General features: G+C 49.6%; 2 pseudogenes; both read right to left on the bottom strand.

Annotated features, from left to right (window-relative positions):
- Positions 1–204: 204 nt before the first annotated feature.
- On the bottom strand, positions 205–406 carry LOC139276516 (U2 spliceosomal RNA; annotated as a pseudogene).
- A 114-nt stretch (positions 407–520) lies between these two features.
- LOC139276596 (U2 spliceosomal RNA) lies at positions 521–759 on the bottom strand (annotated as a pseudogene).
- Between the last annotated feature and the right edge of the window lie 20,163 nt (positions 760–20,922).

The following is a 20,922-nucleotide window of genomic DNA, read 5'->3' as shown; positions in this document are numbered from 1 at the left end:
AAGGCCAAAAGTGTGCAGGAAACACATGCTAGTTATTCCAATGAGCTGTTTTTAAAAAAATTTTTAAAAATATTTTATTCATTGCCAATCTTTCCAATTCTTTGTCAGATCAACTTGTCAGATCATAAACGCCAAAGGTCACCTTGCACCCATCAAAGATCACTCTGCGCCAATGATTTTGCTCTTAGCCAAAAGGTCTAGAGCCAAAGCTGCACCGTTCCTGGAAGTACTGCAATACCAGGTTCGTGCCATGGAGGTGGACGGGGCAAGCCCCCCACCCACCTCCTATTTCCAAAAAAGCATAGGAGAACCACCTTCCTGATCCAGGGAGAACCACTTTCTGGTCATGGTTACTCCCCTGTCAGGTCAGTTACGCATGATCTTAGCCAAAAGGCCGAGCTGTTTTTTTAAAAAATTCGTTGCCAATCTTTCCAATTCTTTGTCAAATCACAAACGCCAGAGGTCACCTTGCACACATCAAGGATCACTCTGCGCCAATGCTCTTAGCCAAAAGGCCTAGAGCCACTGCACCATTCCTGGAAGTACTGCAATACCAGGTTCGTGCCATGGAGGTGGATGGGTCAGGCCCCCCACACACCTCCGTGGAGGTGGATGGGTCAAACCACCCCACCCACCTCCTATTTCCAAAAAGCATAGGAGAATCACCTTCCTGATCCAGGGAGAACCACGTTGGGGTCATGGTTACTCCCCTGTCAGGTCAGTTACGCATGATCTTAGCCAAAAGGCCGAGCTGGTTGTGAGAAGCGAGCTCAATGCGCTTTTTCCTAGCATGTGCTAACTGATAGCTGGTTGCGGCTCCAATTAGCTGGTCACGGTATCACCACAGATGTGATGGTTGGTATTTTCCACCCTCCCTCTGCTCATGTTTTAAGGTGGAACTGGGGCGGGTGGGAGTGAAAAACGGTTTTGACTTTCCATCAGTTGCGTACAAGGCACCCGACCATATATGGGCGGATGATATTCAAATGACAGGGCTATATTATCTGATCCACTTTACATAATTTGTACCAACACAACAATGGACTTTTGAGGACTTCTTTTTAGTAAGGGAAAAATGGAATTAAAATGAAAATTAAAGGTGAATGGTAAGGCTTGCACCTCACTATTTTACTTTTACTGTAGAATTTACCAATATTTCGCAAATATTCCTTGTACCTTTCCCCTGCAGAGGAGAAGAATACCTTTTTGGACTTTTAAAATGAGTTTAAAGGGCAGATGAGGTCTGCAGGGGATAACAGGGGATGCATTCATGGAGACTCACCCCCCCACCCCACCCACCCAGTGTTTGGACTCATAGGAAAGGGAATTTAACTTGGAACTCGATGAACATTTTGGTATCCTAGGAAAAGCTCTGAGGAAGATACCAAAGAGCTTTATAAGTTTAAGATCTCTAAAGGAGCATGTTGGAAGAGACTGCCAGAACAGAGGGTGGGACTTCACTCAGGAATTGGGTATTGGAGCTAATTCAATTTGTCTGGGGGAATGAGTCAATCGCTAACTAACAAGAACTGTGAGGTATAAAAAATTCGTTCCCTAGGACATAAACGCATCAAGAGCTATCAGGCTAATCACTGGAGACCATTATTGGCATGCATGTGCAAATAGACCTACAGAAATCACAAGCCCAGCCAAACAGCCCAAGAGTTTAAACACTGCTTCAACAATGCCAACCGGTGATTTTCCACATTACCACATCATAATCAAATTACTGCTGAATGAGCCCGCTAAATTCTGACAAAGAAGAGAGCTCAAAACTAATGAGCAGATCCCTTGAAACAAAGAACTGGGCCAGATTTGGCGGTAGATGAGGAAGCCTTTTTGGGGTATATCTATGCCCAGTTTTACAAGGGTAAAAAACAAGCAGCAGGAGGTGGGGAGTGAAGAAATGGAGTAGTGGAGAAAACTACAAGAAACCATCAAGGATCGACCAAGCACGCCGACAGCATGAGGCCCATGAAATGGAAGGTTGTCAGCAACCAAATTGACAACCCGGGCCACCACAACCAGCGAAACGACCAGCTGAAACCAACTCAGCAAAAACCGAAGAATCGACATTTATTTCCACTCTACAATCTACTTCTGAATGACCAATGGGTGAGAAATTACCTAAAAGGACTAACTAAAACTATTCCAAACCAAAGAAAGTGGGTACTTACCCCATACATCCAAAAAGCGACTTACAGCATCAGCGGACTCACCCCAACTGAAGACTACGCAGTCCGAAGTCCTCTCCTCCGTCCGGGGTATGGCTCGCCTAGAAAGCAAAGTGCAGCTAACCCTGATACCGTGATTCACCGGCAACTGTCAAAAGGGATTGGTGAGCATAACCCCCTGAACCCCCAGAGCTATAACTTAGTTAGTTAGGGGAATTGGGAGGGGGAGGCTGGGATAACTTGTGTAAATGTATCTTCATTCTCCTCTTTACCCTATTTAGAGTTTAAGCTGTATTCTTTTCCCCACAGGCTGTATTTTGACAATGTATTCAATTGTTGTACCCCTCAGTGTGTATTGGTATCACTATTCTGTGTGTGTTATTAAAGGTGTGCCTTTTAATTCTTTCTAAACACAATAAAGCCATATCTGCTTCCTACCTTGGAACTGATTGTCTGTCCAAGTCTGTCACAGTCCCTTCATAATTCCAGAGTCTAGAACCAAGGGTGTGGGAGCAATTCGAAACCGCTCATAGGAGGTCAGAAGGGAAAGCTGACCCCCTGAAAACCACCCCTTATAGATAAAGGTGACCACGCAGGGACTCTGGGGCAAGGGACGTGATAAGAGAGAGACTGGTTTCAGGAAAAGAAGCAAAATGGAAGAGGGGATTTCCTCGTATGTGTTTAAGAGGGTAAATGTGGCTAAGGAGTGGGTACTCGATCTATTGTATGCTGAGCGTCCAGAAGATGCTGCAGCTCAATGGATTGAGAGCAAGGACCATAAAAGGTCGATAGAGAAGGCCAGTTGGCTAGTTTGCCTTCAGCGACAGATCCGGCTTCTAGTTGAGGAGAATGAGAAATTAAAGGGAGTATTGAGCAGGCAGAAGAGAGGTCCAGTGCAAAGGCCACAGTCGGGGAAAGGCTGTGGACAGAGGTGGGACAGTTAAAGGAAAATAGAGAGCTCACTAAAGAAAGGCACAAAACCCAATTGGATCTTTTACAGTGTCAGATTATTGAAGCCAAGAATAGCGAACTGGTGTTGCGGGAAGAGAATTCCTGCCTCACCAAGCAAGTTAAAGAGTATGGGGAGAGGGTGAGAGACATTCAGGTGGCCTATAAGGTAGCCAGTACCAGGGAATTTGAGGTAGGAGACCACGGCCCCTGCCAGCAGCAGATCCAAACCTTGAATCTTGCTCTATCCCGGGCTAAAGGCATGGTGTGCCTGATAAACCCGGATTTAGCCCAGGAACACCTGGTAGAGCAAGGAGAAACCCCTCAGTCACCGCCTGCAGCTCCCGGGAACTGCCCAGAGCAGCAGGGGTGTCAGCCAGAGTGCGGGGCAGGCAACGATTGCGAACTACCAACACCGGCAGCCCCAAGTTTTAACTCGGCTTGGCAGCAGGGGGAAGCGGGTGAGCCAATACAAGAAAGGCCGGAACCAGGGCCAATGCACCTGACCGGCAGCAAAGGTTTGGCCCGCCTGGCGTTGATAGGGCAGCAGGACCCCTAGAAAGCAACTTCGTAGTCCCCCACGACTCCAAAAACTGAGGGCTATGATAGGCCACCTAAGTAAGCTCACCCAACAGGGGGATCCCTCAGTACGCTTCCTGGAAGTGGAACACACAGGGGATATTAACGGGTAGCGATGATTCGGAGCAGGCTAAGCTGTTGCTCTTCTCGCTAGACACCAAGCTGTGCCATTCCCTCTCTGCAGACAGCAGAAAGGGGCGAAACACGTACGCTGCGGTTAAGGAGGTGGTTTTAGAGGCCATGGGTATGAACGACGGGAGTCCTTTCTACCGAGTGGAGAAGACAGTGCAGCTCTCTGGGGAGACTCCACAGGCTTTCGCCACCAGGTTGTGGCCGGTCTACGAAAGGGCCTGTAGTGGGGTTCTTGACCGGGCCCAGCTGGCTCACTGGCTCCGCAGCCTGGTGGCAAACAGCTTACCTGGAGTAAAGGCAAAAGCCAAGGTCTGGTTCGATCCAAGAGATCCCAGAACCACCGAGGAGACAGTGGTCAGACAGTTGACCCTGGCTTACCGGAACGGTAGAGGAACAGAGGAGCCCTCCTCTAAAGGGAAGGTCCATGAGATTAAACCCAGCCAAGGCAAGAGAGAGTGGCATCAGGAAGGTGGCGAGTGTTTTGGGTGTGGGAAAAGTGGGCACTGGAGGAAGGACTGTAGGAACCCCTAGAAAGAGACTAAGGGAAAGGCCCCTCCAGCCCCAGCCCGTAAGGCTGGGGCAGGAACACCCGATTCATATGAGACATTCGTAGCCGCCCTACAGACACTTATAAACGGACAGGGAGCAGTAGCTACCACAACCGGTACAGTAAAACCCTCTGCTCCAACCGACCCAGATGCATGACTAAAGCCAGTGCAGCCTGTGTACCTGTGTTCCCTAGAGTACGATGCCTGGAAGAGGCTGTGCGTTACGATGGAGATGGAGAAAGTGAAAGGGACCTACCTGCTAGATGCTGGTGCTTCCAGCACTCTTGTATATGCAGATAACCCAGCTACCTCACCTCTATTGAATGGAGTCCTGTACAGTCTAGTGGGGTTCACACGCAATGAGCAAACTGGTTAGTTTTCCATCCCGCTCACCATTCAGTTAGGGACACTCAAAACCAAATGGAAGTGTGTCGTGATGAAATGGGAGCAGAAGGGAAAAGGGATTCTGGGGGCTGATTTTATCATTGGCCACCAGATCCTAGTGGATCTCAGGAACCACTGTCTATGGGGAGCCATAGGGACAGGCAGGGGAAGTGAGGTGACGGTGATCCCAGAAAAAGGGGCCAAGGGGACGTTGTGTACCGTGAAGCCAAAGGAGGGTTACGACAGTGGAGTACTAGGCATATGTACGGGCACACCTTGCAGCATTCGCCACCCACAAACATGACTGTGGCAGGGTAATGGGGGTGGAAATTAGTAGGGAAGGGGACCCCATGACCCGACCACAAAAGCAATATAACTTCCTCAGGGAGGCAGAGGCAGACCTGACAATGGCACTGGGATCACTGGTAGAGCAAGGGGTGTTAACCCATGTGATAGCTACCCATGTGAACTCTCCACTGTGGCCGGTTAAGAAACTGGACAACTCATGGAGGGCCACCATGTATTATCGAGTACTAATAAGAAGATCCCTGCCTGTGCACCCACTGTAGCAGCCGTACCGGACCTCATAGGGAGTATTCCAGCATCCGCGACCACTTTCACGGTGCTGGACATTTCAAATGGGTTCTGGTCCATTCCTTTAAAATGGGAGGACCAGTACAAGTTCGCCTTTACCTTTAAGGGCCAACAATACACGTGGAACTGTCTTCCCCAAGGCTTCCCCAGCATTTTTCACCAATGCATGGCGAACTGTTTAAAGGGCTTTAGCAGACCCAAGCAGTTGGTGCAGTATGTGGATGACCTGCTCCTGTTTACCGATCAGGGGGAGGAGCATGGCCCACTGCTGGCCGAGCTGCTGGAGCTGCTAAAAGAAGAAGGGTTTAAAGTAAACCCCAAGAAGGCATAGATCGGCCAGAAGGAAGTCAAATTCCTGGGGCTGACTGTGCGCGCTGGGGAAAGGGCCATAGACAAGGCTAGAAGGGAGGCAGTACAGGAGTTACCAGCCCCCAACACAGTGACAGGGGTAAGATCCTTTCTAGGACTCACCGGGTACTGCAGAGATTTTATTGAGGATTATGCAGCCACCGCAGCCCCTCTGCTCCGGCTCCTACACAAGGGTGTAGAGTGGGACTGGGGTGAGGGTTGCGAGGCTGCATTTAATCAGCTCAAGAAGGACTTGCAGACCGCGCCAGCCTTAGGAGCGATAGATGAGGGAAAGGAGTTTTTCCTGGAGGTGGCAGCCAGCGGGGACAGCCTAAGCTCAGTGCTGTTTCAAGAGCGGCACGGCCAGCTGAGACCGGTGGTTTACTCCTCCAGGATCCTCACAGAGGTGGAGAAGGGGTACTCCAACTGTGAGAGACACCTCCTAGCCACACATAGGGCAGTGAAAAGATCCTTGATCTTCATGGGAGGGTCTCCTCTAACAATCTTAACCCAACACACACCTACTCAGATGCTCCTAGATGGGAGAATTAAGGACGGGACGGTGAGCAGTGCCCGCATTGCTTGCTGGACCCTGCTCCTCTCCCAGATGGACCTCAGAGTAGAAGGCCCCCGCAAGCCAAGGCTCGCAGCCAACCTAGTCTATCCAGGGAAAGCCCACAGGTGCTCCATAGAAGGGGTATGGGAGGTGAACATTGGCCTTCGGGCTGGGTTACACCCTACAGGCCGGGACATCTACGTGGACGGGTCCAGCACGGTATCTGCTGGTGAGCGAGTCACTGGGTGTGGAGTCGATGACCCAAGGGCAGGTATTGCCCTGGCAATCAATCTCCCCAGCATGCTGAACTGTCCGCCGTAATGTACGTGGTGACCCACCCCGAGGAATTCCCTACCCTATACACGACTTGCTCGGAGAGTATGTTCACCTGCAATTCGTGTACGGAGTACCTGGCTATCCGGTCCCGTCGCTGATACACGTCCGCTGACGGGAGACTCCTGGCAATCAAGCCCCTGCTGGAGAAAATCATGACAGCGGTGGGGGAAGAAGGAAAGGTCTACATACATAAGGTGAAGGCCCATTCAAAAACCGAAGCCAGTGCAGAGGGAAACCAACAGGCTGACAAACTGGCCAAAGAAGGTGCCCGCACGGGAAAGTTCTGGGACCCCTATGACACCGGCTACATAGCAGCAATCAAGAATAAGGACAGGGCAGCAGAGAGTACAGGGATAGCTTTGGCCCCGGACTTAAAAACAGTTCAGGCACAGGACCCGGTCCTGAAAGCTGTCCTGAATGCGCTAGCTAGAGGAGAGAGAGTAGAAGGTCCATACGGCACAGCAGCCATTACCATTAAGGAAGACATGCTGGTTAAAGAGGACAATGGGTACGCCACAGCAGCACCAGAGGGAATTCCTAAAACTGGCCCATGAGGGTCCAGGAGCGGGACACCCCAGGCCTGAGACCACCTGGCAACGGGTGGAACAGGCAGGATGGTGGCCGGGACTCAGGGAGGACGTCCGCGAGTTTTGTGCGAACTGCCTGGTGTGTGCTGCGAACAATCCTGACCCCAGAAAAGGAAGGTGTCCCGAGGACATGTCAGGAGGGTAGAGGGACCATGGCAGTCAATCCAAATTGACTACATCGGGCCCCTATCCACTGCCCAGGGAGGCTACAAATACTGCCTAGTCCTGGTGGACGTGTTCTCAAAATGGGTTGAAGCCTTCCCCTGCCGAACAACCACCGCACTAGGGACAGCTAAGATTCTAGTGAGGGAAGTGTTCTTGCGGTGGGGACTCCCACAGTATGTGGAGTCGGACCAGGGGAGCCATTTCACCTGGCAGGTAATGCAGTCAACCCTTAAGGTGCTCGGCATTGAGGGGAAATGGCACGTTGCCCACAATCCACAGTCATCGGGCATTGTGGAGCGTTTAAACCGCACCATTAAAGAAAGGCTGCGGAAGGAGACGGGAGACTCACCCCAAAAGTGGTCCTAATAGGGATCCGAGCCAGCCAGTCAAAGAGCACGGGGTATTCCCCATACGAGCTCATGACTGGCCGGATCATGAGGACCCCCACCCATGTCCTAGCCTCGGTGCTCACAGAAAGTCAGCTCAGAGAGGTGAACTGGGACCAGTTTGTCAGGAACCTGTTTGAACACCTCAAACAGATTCACTGGCAGGCTGCTAGTAACATGGGCAGACAGCATCGGAGTAACGGATTGTTGCTAGAACCCAGCAAACACCACGAATGGGAGATAGGGGACCAGGTCATGGTGAGGAACTATGCTCGGGTAGGGGTTTTTGAAGCATTATATATGGGGCCATACAGCATTGTGGACAAGGCAAGCCCGATGGTCTATGCCATAAAGTTGCCCCACCGTACTAAGTGGTTCCACATCAACCAGTGCAAGCTGTACAACCCTGGGTCAGCCAAGCACAGAGGGCAGCCGGGAGGGGTGAACCGTCCTCAGGACGGGGACCTTCCGTTGGCCGCCCCCGATGGTGGAGGGCCCACAGGGAATGTGGCAGGGTCAGAAATCGTGCCTATAGGGGCGGTGAATTGCACTACTGGGGGGGCTATCCCACTGATCGTTTGGGATTCGGACGCACCCCCAGTAACCGAAGCCCTGAAAAGGACCCTCCGTACACCACGGCCAAAGATACCGTGGTCACCGGCATCTGAGCCTCAGCGATTCTACCCTAGGAGAATGGCAGCCCGACAGGTAAGGCCGAAGGTCAAAAGTACAGAGGTCGCTCAGAGTAGGGACCCCTGGCCAGCCGCCTCCAGCGGTGAGGGACCCACAGGAGCAGTATTAACGAGCTGTCCCAGAGACAAGGGTCTCCAGCTCACCGGCTGCGGAAAACCCTAGCATCCAGGCGGCTATCAGGCCGCACAAGGCATGGGCCTGACAGGGATTAACCAGGCCACCTGGAGATGGGTGGTGGTTGTACATAGCTCTAATTTTTAGTTTAAGGCAGCTGACTGCACCGTTTTACATTTTAAGTTTAGTTTAGAATTAAGGCTAATGTTGCAGTAATATTTAGGTGATTGTTTTGAGTTTGTCTTGTGTGTCAGCCAGCCTGAGAGCAGTTCTCAAGGGCAGGGTGGTGTGTTCTGTGTGTTTTACAGGAGTGGAAAGGAGGGAAGGAACCAAGATGAGAAGGATCCTGTGTCTGCTCGCCCTGGCAGGGATGAGCATCGGGGACCGAGGTGACATGGAGGAATCCAGCATTTATGGGTGCTCGGGAGGGAGAGCACCAATGGTGAGTACCGGAGGTGGCACACAGCGGGTGGAGGAGATTGCTGTTTATTCCCACGAGGGATGGTGGCCAGGGTGACTGGGGTCTAACTCCACCCGATACTCCAGCCAGGACGGGTTCACCTATGGGGAGGCTTCCATCCCATGCCCCAGGGTACAGGTCGTTGCGGCGCGGGTTAGAGTGACCGAGGGAAAACGGGTATGCCTTACCTGTAAAGGGTAGATTCCTCTGGATAGGTGGTGATGGCTCAGAAAACTGAGCAGTGACATGGGAGACTACAGAGCCAATTGGGAAGGCTGAGGAACGATACCTACCGGACTATCATGGGGACACAGGGGGGAATGAGCATGTGTTGGGATAAGTGATGGGAATCGGAACAAGGGATCTATGTCTGCACGTGGGGGTCAGAGAAGGCCTGTCCCGCAGGCATGTCGATCGCCTTTGCCAGAAAATGGCAAGATACTAGGGAAGGGATGGGATGGGATGCAAGTCTGCTTGCATGTGAGGTCTTATACGCTCAGGTCCGAGTTAACGTCACTGAACTGCTAGTATGCCCCAAAAAACCCCTGTCTGCAATCCTGACTGGACGTACAGTAACTGATAGGTGTCCTACCACCACCGAGGGACCAGGGAATGGGCTAGTCCTCATACCAACCGGCAAGGTACTCTACCAGGGGATACACTATGCCATAGCTTCAGTCATCCTAAACCTAACTGAGGTGCACTTACCTGGATGGTGCCCCAAGGAAACAGAACTATTATACCAAGTTTTGCTTCGAGACATGTTTAAAAAATTTTCCGAGTTAGACTTTTTAACATACACAAAGCAGATTTTTATACATTCCACGCCAAAACCGACAAGGGTACCGGGAGACACAGGAGGGGAACCTGGAATGACATTTTCACAGCATATAACACGGGATCCTCTGTGGTGAATAGTCTAGATGACATGGAACAACAACTACAAATAAATACTCTAAAGAACCAGCTATGTAAAATCCTAAAAGAGGAAAACACAGTGGTGGGCTCGGAACTACATGAGGATCAGGCCATGACAGTTCATTTAAAAGAAATCATAGAAGAATTAGAAAGACACGCTAAAACGGTAATAGCACTCATACGGGAAGACAGGAATGCTTCAGATCAGGCTGCACAGAACGAGGTGTGCGGGCTGTACGGGGCATGGTTGGTGGGTGAGGGTCGCAGCAATCTGGAGAATTTAAAACAAGGTTTAGTCCCCTCCTGGATCAGCAACAAGCATCTCGCAGCCCTCCACCCGTTTAGTAATTCGCTGAGCCCGTGTCAGCTCCGTCTAGCTTCGGAAGCCTACCCTGTCCCAGTGGACTGTGGCCGCTCCAATCACACTATCATGGGGATAGTAGTGAGGATGCCGGTCATGTGTGGGACAGCCCGACCCGCACCGGTATACAGGGTGGAAAATAGTGGGATCATTCAAGGGGTACACATGTCCGTTACTCAGCGGGCTCGCCTTATGTCATAAAGTGGGAGCACGCTATGACAGGTACTGACCTCTCTAGATGCCGGAGCCGGGGCACGCACTTGTACGCCTACTTGAGACCACAGTGCGGGTTTAAAGCCGCTACTGCACAACCTATCAAGTGTACCATGGAGGTAATGACACAAGACCATGCTCCCCCACAGGTAGCATACATAGGGGGTGGGACATATTGCGTCACCACCAGTGCACCCCACTACCAATATGGACAACACATATGGTATCCAGTGAGTGAAAGCAGTTTTTGCTTTAAATCTGAGGCAGAAGTTCGAGTGGCCCAAGAACGGATTGTCCCCATTCCTGAACCCTCCACTATTCACCTCACTGTAACAGAAAACTTTACCAACCTACAAAACTATGTCACACATTTCAGTTATGCAATTCCTCCTCTTCCTGAACATTTTACCTCTTTGTTGAAATCTGTGGCAGTATCGCAACAACATTTCTACACAGTAGAGCAAAAGACAACCGTAATAGAGAGCGAGATTTCAGACATCACAGTTCCACCCTGGTAGGACATTCTCGACAATATAGCAGTCCCTCCTTGGATTAGGATAGTCTCCCATCTTTTAGTGGTTTGCCAGCTTGGAATAATTCTGTATTTATGGTGTTCTAAATGTAAGGGAGGTAACAAAAGCGCCAATCCAGACATTACTGGGTGGTGGACAAACCTCAGGAGACCAATTGATGTTGTTTAATTTTAATCTATGTTCTTCCTTCTGTAATGTGGTTGTACGTTGCCTACGTGCTGGTGAATATAATGTAATTGAAATGAAATGTAACTGTGCTGAAATGCAATTGTAGTGATTGAACCCCCTCCAAGCTGGGAGGGTGTAAATGTAAAAAGTTTGTATCTGTAAAGGGAAAAGTGTGTATCTATGGTGATGTTGCATAAGTGTAATGCATATTTTGGGTATTAGTTTAGTTAATTTACGGGGAAGGTTATCTCTTGGGAGTCAGGAATTTTGCTCACCTGGAAGATGATACCATAAGTGTTATGGTATCACAGGGGGGACTGTAGAATTTACCAATATTTCGCAAAGATTCCTTGTACCTTTCCCCTGCAGAGGAGAAGAATTCCTTTTTGGACTTTTAAAATGAGTTTAAAGGGCAGACCAGGCCTGCAGGGGATAAAAGGGGATGCATTCATGGAGACCCCCTCCCCCAGTGTTTGGACTCATAGGAAAGGGAATTTAATTTGGAACTCGATGAACATTTTGGTATCCTAGGAAAAACACTGAGAAAGATACCTAAGAGCTTTACAAATTTAAGATTTCTAAAGGAACATGTTGGAAGAGACTGCCAGAACAGAGGGTGGGACTTCACTCAGGAATTGGGTATTGGAGCTAATTCAATTTGTCTGGGAGAATGAGTCAATCAATAACTAACAAGAACTGTGAGGCATAAAAAATGTGCTCCCTAGGACATAAACGCATCAAGAGCTATCAGGCTAATCACTGGAGACCATTATTGGCATGCATGTGCAGATAGACGTACAGAAATCACGGGCCCAGCCAAACGGCCCAAGAGTTTAAACACTGTTTCAACAATGCCAACTGGTGATTTTCCACATTATCACATCATAATCAAATTACTGCTGAATGAGCCCGCCAAATTCTGACAAAGAAGAGAGCTCAAAACTAATGAGCAGGTCCCTTGAAACAAAGAGCTGGGCCAGATTTGGCGGTAGATGAGGAAGCCTTTTTGGGGTATATCTATGCCCAGTTTTACAAGGGTAAAAAACAAGCAGCAGGAGGTGGGGAGTGAAGAAATGGAGTAGTGGAGAAAACTACAAGAAACCATCAAGGATCGACCAAGCATGCCGACAGCAAGAGGCCCACGAAATGGAAGGTTGTCAGCAACCAAATTGACAACCCGGGCCACCACAACCAGCGAAACGACCAGCTGAAACCAACTCAGCAAAAACCGAAGAATTGACATTTATTTCCACTCTACAATCTACTTCTGAATGACCAACGGATGAGAAATTACCTAAAAGGACTAACTAAAACTATTCCGAACCAAAGAAAGTGGGTACTTACCCCATACATCCAAAACGCGACTTACCACATCAGCGGACTCACCCCAACTGAAGACTACGCAGTCCGAAGTCCTCTCCTCTGTCTGGGGTACGGCTCGCCTAGAAGGCAAAGTGCAGCGAATCCTGAAACCGCGATTCACCGGCAACTGTCAAAAGGGATTGGTGAGCATAGCCCCTGAACCCCCAGAGCTATAACTTAGTTAGTTAGGGGAATTGGGAAGGGGAGGCTGGGATAACCTGTGTAAATGTATCTACATTCTCCTCTTTACCCCATTTAGAGTTTAAGCTGTATTCTTTTCCCCACAGGCTGTATTTTGACAATTTATTCAATGTGTTGTACCCCTCAGTGTATTGGTATCACTATTCTGTGTGTGTTATTAAAGGTGTGCCTTTTACTTCTTTTTAAACACAATAAAGCCATACCTGCTTCCTACCCTGAAACCGATTGTCTGTCCAAGTCTGTCACAGTCCCTTCATAATTCCAGAGTCTAGAACCAAGGGTGTGGGAGCGATTCGAAACCGCTCATATAAGGTCAGAAGGGAAAGCTGACCCCCTGAAAACAATCCCTTACAGTGTCAGCTTCAATGGTGTTCTCTGCAGCCACACTGAAATGTTGCCCTGGCAGCTTGGCTTTACAGAAGTCTGGAGTGGTTAGCATATGCTGGTTAGTACGTAACCTCATAATATCACTGGAGTTAAAGAGAATTACTGTGCTTAAATGCACTAAAGGAATCGCTGTGATTTTATCATTTAAATACTGCATAAAGAAAGGACTCAACATGGCAGAAACACTTTGACAGAGTTTTTCAGTGTATTTGTGATAATCCAGGGAAGTGGCATTTCGTAATCTGAGGTATTTTTGGCAGGTATATAACAAAGAATATGATCATAAAATAGTTCAGATAATTTACCACAAGAAACAAATTCCTTTTTGGCTGCAATTTCCTCTCTAAGTATAGGTAAATGGTGGGTTACCTTTCGTTTTTGTGGGGTTTAATTTCCTCTATGTGCTATTTTTAGTACACATGTGTTTGCTCTAACTTTTCATCTGCGCTATCTTAACTTTATTGTTCACCATATATTAAGTAGCCTGACCAACGACTATGTTAAAATAATGCAGGATATTGCAAACAGAGCATCTTTTCAACAACCGCAGCAGAGTTTTGCAGATTTGAACTCACAGAGTGCATCACTAGCAGTTTAATTGAACCATGTGAGCTGCAACTAATAGGCTGCATTGCATCATTTTATTCTTTTGAACTCATGCTTGATTGATAGTTTACAAACTCACCTCTGAACTCTTAGTGAACCCTGAGATATAATTATAACTAATTAAGATATTATGATATTAGCAGCTGGTTATTTATTGTTTTTAGTATCAAGGGCCTTGAAAATCCACAGGCCTTCTGGTGTGCTCTACCGTAAGTCGAATAAGAGTATGGTGTAAGGTCCGCAAATTAGGCCAGGATCCAGATAAGCCAGGTTCCGACCTCTGCTGTGAGTATCCATAGGGCCTTGTTTTGGTCAGAACCTATGCCCATCTGACCCAGGATCCACTCAGACAGGAATAGTTGCAGAGGTTGCCAGTGAGCTGATCCTGAGGCTTACAGTGGGATCAAAGGCCTTTGGGTGTTCGGGCTCTTAATTCCAAAACTATAGAGGTAGTGTTAGTTATCTGCAGAGAATTTAGTTTGTAACTCTGTTAGCTCGTGAACTGTAGCGTAATTTTATAAACTTGCACTCCCAGCTGCTGGGAATGCACAACAGGAATTATGGTGCCTGTTTCTTGCAATTTCCCAATGGTATTAATGGATAGAAAATCATGGGAACACTTGCCTAAGCACCTGCCATTCACTCGTTCCATGTTTGAAGTGCAAATTTGTAAACTTAATATTTATTACTTTAAAACATGGGCTGATTTTCGGCTTGTTTGGGCCTCTGTTTGCGCCCAGATGGGCGATAAATGGTGTTTCTAGGCGTAACGCCTAGGTGTCCAGCTTTTAATGCTTGGCCGGTAAATTTGGCTCATGGTTAGCAGCGGCACAAAAACTTACCATCCCGCCCTCTAGTTTCACTGAGATCATGATGTCAATCATTGTGCAACGCTCCGCTAGCGCCCCGAATGTAAAATTCGGCCCTAATGCTTCATTAAACGCCCGTCCCAAGAAACGTCTGAAAAAACAGGCGTTCCCAGGGTACAGCAGGTGGTATCGTCGGTGTATTTAAATGGAGGGATGAGGATCCTACAATACAACTCACATTGATTACAACGGTTGGGCACAGCACGCTGCGTGAAGCTCCGACTTGAAAGTGACTTTTATCTGCCATTACAGTGTCCTTACAAGGTCAGTGAGATAATTTAATGGGGCATTACTTGTAAAGTTCTTACTCTACAGCATGAAACCACACGAAGCACATTCCAGGGGCAAGGCCACTCTGTGACCTTAGCTCTTTATTACAGGACTACAGAAGTGATGACCCTGCGTGGGACCTCCCTTCACATACCTGTGTGATCAGGTAAGGAGTGTCTCCCACAAGTTCACCCCCTGTGGTCAAGGTGTGCATCTAAGTTGAGTGTATACAGTAATACAGTGGTGTTACATGGTAGTTACAAACATGACATCACCTTCCTCCCCCCCAAAATCTTACTGGGATCATAGATTCAGTCTTTCAGGTGGTCTACGCTCCCTTGTGGAGTGCCGCAGTTGGGGCTCTGGTTGTTGGACGCTGATGTGAGTGTCTGCCACCTGTGGTGATTCCAGCCTGTCCGGGCTGACCTCAGAGACTGTGCATTCTTCTGATTGCTCTTGTTGCACGTTCGCTGGCAGTAGTGTGAGCTCCATCTCATGGTCTTCTTCAGGTTCCTCCATGTCCATGCTGAACCTTTTTTTTAACTTGGTCCAGATGGTTTAGGCATATCTGGCCACTGTTGAGTTTTACCACGATGATCCTATTCCCCTCTTTGCCAATTACAGTACCCTCAAGCCATTTGGGCCCCACGGCGTGATAGAGGACGAATACAGGATAATTTCTTTCTATACATCTCCCCCTTGAATTACGGTCATGGTACTCATTTTGTGACTTGCGCTTGCCCTCAACTATGTCATTCAGGATTGGGTGGATGAGGGACAACCGAGTTTTGAATACCCGTTTCATGAGTAGCTCTGCGGGCAGGACCCCCGCGAGCGAGTGCGGGCGGGATCTATAGGCCAGCAGGAGGCGCGATGGGCAGCATTGTAGGGAGGGTCCTTGAATTCTGACCATACCTTGCTTAATGATTTGGACTGCCCGTTCCACCTGGTCATTGGAGGCCGGCTTGAACGGCGCAGTCCTGAATGCCATTGCCCGACATAAACTCCCGGAATTCACAGCTCATGAAAAACGCCCATTGTCACTAACCAGGATGTCCGGCAAGCCATGGGTTGCAAAGATCGCACGTAGGCGTTCCATGGTGGTGGATGATGTGATGAATTCAGGATGACGCACTCGATCCATTTTGAGTACGCATCTACTACAATGAGGAACATCTTCCCCATGAACGGGCCCGCGTAGTCAACGTCAATGCGTGACCATGGCTTGGTGGACCAGGGCTACGGGCTGAGCGGGGCCTCCCTGGGGGCATTACCCATCTGGGCACAGGTCGTGCACCTGTGAACACAGTGTTCCAGATCTGAATCAATTCCAGGCCACCAAATGTGTGACCGGGCAATGGCCTTCATTATCACAATGCCAGGGTGCTCGCTGTGGAGTTCCCTGATGAATGCCTCCCTGCCCTTCTGGGGCATGACTACCTGGCTGCCCCATAGTAGGCAGTTGGCTTGAATGGAGAGCTCATCCATCTGCCTGTGGAACGATCTGACCTCCTCAGGGCATGCTTCGTGTGCGGGCGCCCAATCCCCAGTCAGGACACATTTCTTAATCAAGGATAGGAGGGGGTCTCTGTTTGTGCAGATTTTGATCTGGCGGGCTGTGATGTGGGAGCCTGCGCTGTCAAAGGCATTGACAGGCATGACCATCTCAGCGCTTTGCTCAGCTCCCCCCTTGGTGTTGGCCAGTGGGAGCCTGCTGAGTGCGTCAGCGCAGTTTTCAGTGCCGGGCCGGTGCCGGATGGAGTAGTCATAAGCAGCTGGCGTGAGGGCCCACCGCTGTATGCGAGCTGATGCGTTGGCATTGACAGCCTTGCTGTCTGAAAACAGGGATGTGAGTGGCTTGTGGTCTGTCTCTAATTCAAACTTCCTACCGAAGAGGTACTGATGCATTTTTTTTTTACACCATAGACACATGCAAGCACTTCCTTCACGACCATACCATATCCCCGTTCTGTTTGAGAGAGCGACCTGGAGGCATAAGCCACAGGTTGTAGCTGACCCTCAGCATTACCCTGCTGCAATACGCACCCAACCCCATAGGACGATGCATCACAAGTCAGAACTAAACATTTACTGGGGTTGTACAGGGTCAACAACTTGTTTGAACAAAGTAGGCTTCGCACCCGATCAAAAACCCGTTCCTGACAGTCCCCCCAAAACTAATCGCAACCCTTACATAGGAGCACGTGTAGTGGCTCCAACAACGTGCTCAAGTTTGGCAGAAAGTTCCCGAAATAGTTCAACAGTCCCAGGAATGAACGCAGCTCCGATGTGTTGCAGGGCCTGGGTGCTCGTTGAATCGCCTCTGTTTTGGATTTGGTGGGCCGAATCCCATCTGCAGCAACCCTCCTGCCCAGAAACTCAACCTCAGGAGCTAAAAACACACATTTAGACTTCTTGAGTCGCAGACCTACCCGGTCCAGTCAGCGTAGCACCTCCTCCAGATTGTGGAGGTGTTCCTCGGTATCTCGACCCGTGATGAGGATGTCGTCCTGGAATATGATCGTTCCCGGAATGGATTTAAGTAGGCTTTCCATGTTATGTTGAAAAATCGTGGCTGCTGATCGAATGCCAAACGGGCACCTGTTATACGCAAACAGTCCCTTGTGCGTGGTGATGGTGGTCAGTAGTTTGGATTCGTCGGCCAGTTCTTGGGTCATATAGGCTGAAGTGAGGTCCAACTTGGTGAACAGCTTGCCGCCTGCCAGCGTGGCGAAGAGGTCCTCCACTCTTGGGAGCAGGTATTGGTCTTGTAGGGACACCCAATTGATGGTGGCCTTGTAGTCGCCACAGATCCTGACAGAGCCATCCGCTTTTAGAACGGGAACGATGGGGCTCGCCCAGTTGCTGAATTCAATAGGCGAGATGATGCCCCCTCTCAACAGCCGGTCCAATTCGCTCTCGATTTTTTCCCGCATCACATAAGGCACCGCTCTGGCTTTGTGGTGCACTGGCCTTGCGTCCGGGGTGATGTGTATCACAACTTTAGTGCCTTTGAAAGTCCCGATGCCCGGTTGAAATAATGACTCAAATTGTTGTAGGACTTGTGAGCACGAACTTCGCTCCACCGAGGACATTGCGTGAACATCCCCCCATTTCCCCATCTTGGCTAACCAGCTCCTCCCCAACAGTGCGGGACCATTGCCCGGGACAATCCAGAGTGGCAGCCGGTTCACTGACCCATTGTGTGTGACAGCCATCATTGCACTGCCTAGTACCGGAATGATTTCCATGGTGCAAGTCCGTAATTGTGTCTCAATACGTTCTAATTTGGGTCTACTGGCTTTGAGTGGCCATAGCTTCTCGAATTGCTGAACGCCCATGAGTGACTGGCTGGCCCCAGTGTCCAGCTCCATGCGTACTGGGATACCGTTCAACAAAACCTTCATCATCATTGGTGGCGTTTTGGTGTATGAACTATGAATATTCGCCGCATGGACCCGCTGAACCACAGCGTCCATCGATTTGCCCCAAAAGTCATCCTGCCTCACAGAACCCTCTTCTGGTCCATCTGTCTCATAGATTAGTCTGGTTGCAGGCTTCCTGCACATTCGAGCTAAATGGTCACTGAAATTGCAGTTTCTGCAGACAAAATGTTGGAATCTGCAAGATCTGGCTGAATGTTTTCCTCCACACCTCCAGCATGAGTTAAAGTTTCCATTGTTGGGGACAAAGGGACTATGGCTAGGAATTCCATGCTGATTGTCCCTTTGACTGCTTTTAAGTACTCTATTAGTGGGTGTCAATGGCCCCATCCCGGGCTGCATTGTCCACTGTGATGGCGTGAACGTCCGTTCAGCCTGCCATTGTCTCTGTTGAGATCCTGCTCTGGGATCTATTGCTGCCTGGTAAATGTTGGACTGCCCCTGCCTGCCTGCGGGGCTCTGAGTAGCATTTATAATGTTGACTCTCTGATCCATCGCCGTGTTAGAGGCAGAATTGCGTGTGTAAATCATTTTCGTCTCTTCCTCCCCCGCCATGAAAGTTTGAGCTAACAACACTGCCGCTTCCAAGGTCAAGTCCTTGGTTTCAATTAACTTGCGAAAAATTCCCGCATGACCGATACCCTCGATGAAGAAGTCCCTTTGCATCTCCCCCCTGCAGGCGTCTGTGAACTTAGAGGCTGGCCAAACGCCGGAGGTCCGTTACAAAGTCTGGTATGCTCTGTCCTTCACGACGTCGGTGGGTGTAGAATCTGTGTCGAGCCATGTGTATGCTGCTCGCCGGTTTGAGGTGCTCCCCCATTTATTTGCTGAGCTCTTCAAAGGTTTTGTCCGACGGCTTTTCAGGTGCCAGTAAGTCCTTCATGAGCCCATAAGTCTTTGGCCCGCAGCTGGTCAGGAGATGAGCCCGTCGCTTGTCGGCCACTGCATCCCCTAGCCAGTCCTTAGTAATGAAGCTTTGCTGAAGCCTCTCGACAAAATCGTCCCAGTCTTCCCCAACACAGTACCGTTCCTCTGTGCTACTGGTGGCCATTCTTGTGGGTCATGAATTCCCATTTCTCATCGCCAATCTAAAGCTCTTACTCTGCAGCATGAAACCACACGAGGCACATTCCAGGGACAAGGCCACTCTGTGACCTTAGCTCTTTATTACAGGACTACAGAAGTGATGACCCTGCGTGGGACCTCCCTACCTCCCTTTATATACCTGTGTGATCAGGTAAGGAGTGTCTCCCACAAGTTCACCCACTGTGGTCAAGATGTGCATCTAAGTTGAGTGTATACAGTAATAGAGTGGTGTTACATGGTAGTTACAAACATGACATTATTAGTTCACCAGTGCATCATGCTGGTTGCTATTGTCAGCAGGGTTAAGCTAGAAGAAGGGCTGCTGGTCTTGTTGGGCCGCGGGTGAGGAAATGCCGAAGCCGTCTGGGGAGGAGGGCTCACCGGGTTTACAGGCACCAACGCTCATACCTCCAGCTCTCTGAGGATCAGTGTGTGAGAATGCTGTGCTTCTGAAAGGAAGTGCTGACTGAGATATGTGCTACAGGCAGAGCTACAGCCTTCCAGAACCAACAGGACTGCGCTGCCCGTTGTAGTGAAGGTGACAACAGTGCTGGCCTTCTATGTCTCCGGCTCTTTCCAGGCAGCAGCTTCCGAAATATGCAGCATCTCTCAGTATGCTGCACATTGCTGCATTCGCTACATCACATAGGCTCTGTACACCCGCAGAATGGACCATAAATTTCCCAATGAGCAGGGGGAGTCAGAATGAGAGGGCACATGGGTTTGGCAGAATTGCAGGTTTCCCGAGGGTTCAAGGAGCCATTGACGGCACACACGTGGCCTTGGGAGCACCATTTGACAACATAAAGGTATTCAGAAACCGAAAGGTATACTACTCCCTAAATGTGCAGCTGGTGTGCGACCACACGCAACGTATCCTCGCAGTGAATGCCCGCTATCCAGGAAGCGCACATGATGCTTTCATCTTACCTGAGAGCAGTGTCTCACGAATGTTTCAGTGCCAAAGTGAAGAGCACGACTGGCTGATCGGGGACAAAGAATATGGCTTAGCCACCTCATGACCCCCCTCCACAACCCCACCATAGAAGCTGAGCAGCACTACCAGGTGAGCCATGCAGCAACCCGCAACGTCATCAAACAGATGATTGGGGTGCTCAAGCAACCCTTCCGATGCCTGGATTGCTCTGGAGGCAGCCTTCAATATTCCCCTCAACAGGTCTCTGAATTCATTGTGGTATGCTGCATGCTACACAACTTGGCCATCATGAGGGTCCAGGCATTGCCAGCGAGGATTGCAGGCCCACCTCAGGAGGAGGATGAGCCACCGATTGCAGAGCCACACCATCCATGGGGGAGGCAGCATGGAGATGCTGCCAGAGCAAGAGCTGCACGTCACCAGCTCATAATGGACCGGTTTGCTTGAATGGAGGAAGCTGAGGGGTGCATCAAATACTGGCCATGCTATGTGCCACCTTGGAGGCATATCTACGCTAAACTTCAGAATGATACACATGACAACAACGGCAAAGGCTCAAAGTGA

Source organism: Pristiophorus japonicus, chromosome 11 (assembly GCF_044704955.1).
Source record: "Pristiophorus japonicus isolate sPriJap1 chromosome 11, sPriJap1.hap1, whole genome shotgun sequence".
Lineage (NCBI taxonomy): Eukaryota > Metazoa > Chordata > Chondrichthyes > Pristiophoridae > Pristiophorus > Pristiophorus japonicus.
This window is presented reverse-complemented; position numbering and strand designations above follow the sequence as displayed.